Source organism: Pinus tabuliformis, chromosome 8 (genome assembly GCF_031772625.1).
Source record: "Pinus tabuliformis cultivar Carrire ecotype Pingquan chromosome 8, CPIR1, whole genome shotgun sequence".
NCBI lineage: Eukaryota > Viridiplantae > Streptophyta > Pinopsida > Pinales > Pinaceae > Pinus > Pinus tabuliformis.
The window spans coordinates 1906623596-1906629517 of NC_142294.1; positions in this window are offsets into that span (position 1 = coordinate 1906623596).

Consider the following 5922-nt stretch of genomic DNA (forward strand, 5'->3'; position numbering starts at 1 on the left):
CAACTCATCCTATAACATGCACAAGATATTCCTGAGTGTGACCAGACCGATGACATACCTCTGCATGTTCTTTGCGCTGACCTGCAAGTCTGTGTTGTGGAGGTTTGCCATTACACCGAAACCCGCAGGTGTCGGTAAACGTTACAAACCAGTAACTAGGATCCCCAGGGTGGAAATTACGGATTCTATAGAGGTGCGGTGATTTTTCCAACACCCCCCCTCAAACGCAACTCGGGGGAATCGAACCTGGGTCCAAGCTCTGATACCATGTGGAGGTTTGTCGTTACACCGAAACCCGCAGGTGTTGGCAAACGTTACAAACCAGTAACTAGGATCCCCAGGGTGGAAATTACGAATTCTATAGAGGTGCGGTGATTTTTCCAACATGTGCTGGCGGCCATACGCATCAATTGCTCGAAGTACATGCCAATCTCCAGTCGTACTTGGTTCTTCTCTCTGGATTCTGTGAGTGTTCTTATGGATGGCATCTTATGCATCCATACAATGACATCCAACTCCTGAACAACCGTGCATATGAAGCCTCAACATTGGTGATGAGCAACGAGAGTTCCTCATAGTTCCAAATCTGACTCCGGATGTGTGCTTTGTCTAACTCTGTCTGTGGCTTCATCATCTTATGCAAGTAAAGCAGGGCTCCATTGTATCTCATTGTCCATGTATGTACGTGATCAACAATAGCATGTATGTCTGTGAGCATGTGCACAATCTTGATGCAACGCTGCTGAAAGCCATGTAAATGGACAACTGCCTTGTGCATGGTGACAAGCCTGCGATACAACCTTTGCATGACTGTCTCAAGAGTCGATACTTCAACGAGTATCGCTTTCTTCATTTCTTATCTAGAGGATCTTATATATTGTTCTTCCCTCTGCTTGGCCTCTTGTAAGTCTTTATCCATGCACTCATTTTCTGCTATCAAGAATTTCATACTTGAGCTTGTGGCTTCAACATAAAACTTCGTAGCATCAGCCAAGGTAGTTGGATGTCTTGTCACATCAGACACAATCACTTGTTCTTCAAAGTGTTGAGGAGATGTATGATCATCTGAGGTGTGTGCTCTGCGCGCCTATACAACCCTATGTCGTGAATCGTCAAAGGCTATGTTGTACACATCTATTCCCGGATCATCCTCAAGGAGAAAATTCTCTCCTTGTTCACTTGGGACTTGCTCTGCTGCTGGAGTTGGTGAAGCCTATGGAGTGACCTCAATTTCTTTTGGCATGAGGTCTGTGTCCTGATCCTATTTTGGTTGTACCATCTTCATGTCCATTTGTTCAACCATCTGTTCATCCTGCTGAGAAAGTTCATGCTACTGTGGCCGCTCACCCTGTTCATCATCTGCTACTGGTAGATCTAAGTCTTCAACCTGTATCAGCGCAGTTTCCTCTATCTATGCGCCTTGCACTTCCTCTTGTTCCTGTTCTTGCTGCACTTCCTTCTCTCTTCTGCATAACTCCTATTCTTCTTTGAGCCTTTGCTCTGCTTCCTGCAACTTTCTCTCTGCTTCTTTTAGTCTTTGCTTCTCCCTATTTCTTTGAGATACTCTCCTTTTGCTCTTGTCACCTCTTCGCCTCAACCTCCAAAGCTACTTTCTCCTCAAGTGGATCTTCCCTAAACTTGTAGCTTTGCTCTACCTCTACGCTCTCGACAATCTTCCTCTTTCCTTTGTCTTGTGCAAGTCTGCTTCTCACTATTGTTGTTTTTGTTCCCTGTGGTGCTTGGAGATAGAGAGACACTGATGGAAAGAAAATGTCAGCTGAAAAACATAAGGAAACTCAAGGATTGGTCATGAAACAAACTAAGTGACTTATGGGAAATATTGTGTAGTTATCACTCTAAGAGGCGGGGAGACTGTCAACTGGAACTATGCATTGTACAGTCTCGACTGCCAGTGATTGGGCTGCTCGCTAAAATTACATAGAGCACAGTCCAGCTTGGCTTGTTGAGGACTGGAACTATGCAATGCGCAGTTTAGTCCGGCTTGATTTCTGGCGGGGACTACGCATTGTGCAATCCTAGGGGCAAGATTGGGTACTGTCTCCCAGAACTATGCATAACACAGCCAGGAAACCAGTGATAGGCAGCTAAGGCATAGCCTTGAGTCCCAGGAATGTGCAGTGCATGTCGGGCGAGGCAAGATTCGGGCTAAGGCAACCCAGATCTACCCAAGGGTGACTTGAAAACAAGTAGGATTTAATGCATGTGAAAAGATGGTACAGACCTAAGTGAAATGACATGCATGCAATTAGAGCAATTACAAGAATCAATCAAATAGAATAACAATGAAGCTCATGAAGCGAGTCACCGCAATGACGACCGTTAGTGCAGAAATAGGGTCATGCATGCGACACTAAGGAAATGCAATGAAAAACTTGAAACAACACTTCTACAAGTTAAAAATACATTAAAAAGCTAGTGGTTGTTCAATAAAACAAGGAAAACAACACTCACACAAGCCAAGGAAAGTAAAGTGACAGAAAAAGGCACCAAAAGACATGAAAAGAAAAACTTACCCGGAAAAGCCACGAAGATCGTGTTGAAGATTCCTAAATGCCTTGGGAATTCTAAAGATCCAAGATCGAATGTGAAGAATGAACTTTGGGGCGTCCATTGAATAGATTTGGTAGATTTAGGGTTTATGATGTGCATGCCACAAATCTAGGAAAAAATGACTCTTGGTGGGAAGTTTCTGAAGTCAACTTGCATGTAACTCCTACTTACTAAAAATAGATCCCTATTTTCTAGGGATGCTTTTTTTCTTTTTGCGTTTTCTTTTTTTAGGAAAGGTTGCCATGCATGCAAGGAAGAATTGTGCTATTCTGGAGGGAACATGGAAACCTATTAGCACATGCAGCAAGTAGCAACTAAAGGAATGCTTCTGCACAATTCTTGGACTTAGTGGCTCTAGCTGCCTCTCATGTTCTACACAATTTCCTAGCCGAAAACAAGTTGTCAGCTGGGTCTGCGCAGTTTTGAGCCTCAACTCACTACCAAGATGAGCTCTGCAATTCTAAAGAGCAAGGTTGACTACCTACTCTGCACAGTTTCTGAGAGAAAGGTTGACTACCTATGTTGCATTGTTTCTGAGAGCAAGGTTGACTACCTACTCTGCATAGTTTCAGAGAGCAAGGATGACTGCCTACTGTGTGTTGTTTCTAAGAGAAATCTTGATTGCCTTCTCTGCGTTGTTTTTGAGAGAAACACAAGCTGTTGGGCTACTCTGCGCAATTCCTGAGAGCAAGGTAGGCTGCCCTCTAGGATTGCACAATTTTCAAAGATAGTGCAAGAACTAGATGTAAACCAAGTCACTGGGTCAACTTATGGTTAGTTGAAAAAACAAGTAAGGGAACACAAGTTGTAAAGAAATAGATGAATTCGAATGAAGCACAAGTACCTGAGAAGTACGAGACAACTTCTAAGATGTTAAGGAAGGAGGCTCCAAAACAAAGTGAAGGCAAAATTTTGGAGGGTGGTTGTAGCTGCTACAACATTGGTGACACACTGGTAGAACTCCAACTCTCTATATGGACCTTCTTCCGGAAGTATTGTTCGATTCTTTGATCGTCATAACTTCTACACTAGCTTGTGTTAAAGATATAGTCCCTGCCATTCCCTTGATCGGCCAGCACATATACCAAGCCAAGTCAACTGAGTTGTTTCAATTGGGGAGGAGGGGTATATTGATGCACAAGTAATATGAATGTTAGAGTTTTAGTTTCATCTCTGGTGTTTCTCTGCTACCAGCAGGCATGGATAGTACCACAGCAGAGTCACACAGGGACACAAGCATCGCTCCACCCTAATGAGCTTGGTCAGTACCCTGACGAAGTTACTTTCATCACCTCTATGCGCATGAATCCTTTCTCTTCTTTCGACTTTATTTATTTTTCATTTTTCAGAGAACTATGCATAGACACTTATTTATTTTCATGAGGCGAAAGAGGGATCCTGACTTATTGAGAGCAGAAGAGGTTGTCCCTTCAGAGAAGTATGTTATATATACCTTTGACATACTTGTTAAGATTTCCCCCTCACCTTACTTTACTTGACTGAGATGACAAGGGTTAACCGAATATAGAAAAGATGATTAGAGTAGGCAGTACTAGTTAAAATTGCAAGCGTTGTGTTTTCACCAAGGCTCACTCTGAACATAATGTATTTTCCATCAAGGTATCATTGACTGAAGACAACAAGCTCTTCATAAAGAGAGAGGACAACAAATAAACAATTGTTGATAGTTGTACAAGCCCTCTTGTACTTCACCCTGTTTGTCTCAAGAGCCAAACACAGTTTCATGCAAAGCTAATCCTATGGGTGAATAACAATAAGCAAACAAACAATCAAAGGGAAAAAGTAAATGAAATCAAAACATGAAAGCAAAGTAAAACATGCAAGCAAATAAAGCAAGAAAGCAAATAAAACAATAAGCAAACACTACTCCTACTCCTATGCTAAACAATGCATGGGTCTACTCACGTAAAGTGATATTTCCAATGCAACCACTAGCGCATTGGTTGACCCATGTTGGTGAAGGCATGGTTGACTAGAAAGATATTCAAGTAAACCAGCAAACAAAAAAGATAAAATAGTGAAGACCAACATGCTCAAAGTTTGAATGTGTCCACAGAAAAGAAAAGAGTAAAAGCGCCAGATGAACATTCTACGGACGTACCATGGTGTTTTGAAACATTGTGCACAGACATGAGCATGTACACTCTTTTGACCGTGACAAACGAGCAAACATGACAAATTAATACAACTTTCATTTAGCAAGAGTGCTCATCGTGTATGATTCCTCCAATGCATGAGCGATGGGGTCATGTGATTTAGATGTAGGATGTAAAATATGTGATCTGAAAATGTGTGATCGTCCTCTAACACTTTGCAAGCTTTTAAAATTATGTCTTTAGTTCATAATTTATTCACATATGAATAATCAAATTTTAATGAACTTAAAGATGAAAAATATTCAAATCATAAAAATGACATAAGAAAGAGACACAACCAGTTGATGACGGATTTCACCCCTCCTGGGCTACGTCTCCGGGCCTTGCTCAAAGGTTAGGTCACTTTATTGATCTTGGCTGCAAAGTGAGTACATAAATATTCTTAGTCTTTTAGAGTCAAGCTGATGATGGAGTGGAAATGTTTCCCTTCAAGAAAATTTCTCCTACACAGAACTCTCACCCTTAAACTGACTCAATTTTATAAAGAGGCGATTGCACCAATACAAAGAGGACTAAGCAACAAAGGTCCTCGTACTCAAACTCGAGATCAAAAAGAAATAATATGTCAGCTTCAAAACATAAGTGTTGTGGTTGTTTTCCTCCAGATCATACTGGCCAAATAGCCATTCTCGAATGCGCTCACAGACATCAATGGCTACTGTTAGAAGATAGGCCTCGATCTCAGTTTCCCAATGTAACTTACAGATCTCAAAAAGACCTAATATTGGCCAAATTATGCCTTAAAAGGCATATTACAGACACTAATAAAATACGGTGCTAAGCTTCACATTACAACTCCTCCTCCTATGGTGCAATTGTAAATTCATTTTATAACCCACGGGCAAGTCCCGCAGTCAAACCGTGGACCTCCTGGGATTTGAATGCATTGAATAGTATTAACATGACGATCATTATATCGAAACTCTAACTTTAGAGTTCAGGTGCAACAACATTACAAATATGGTGTATCAACCATATGGTATGAATCGACAATAAGGTATGTATTAAACTCGCACCATATATATTGTGACACAAATATATTTTGTTGGCATATGGTTTAACTTTAGCAATATCATTGGACCAATAGTATCAATAATCGACCCGAGGCCTTTTAAATATAACCAAAGTCTAAACATTGGACATGAAACCCCGACGGTGAGAATACTTTGGCATA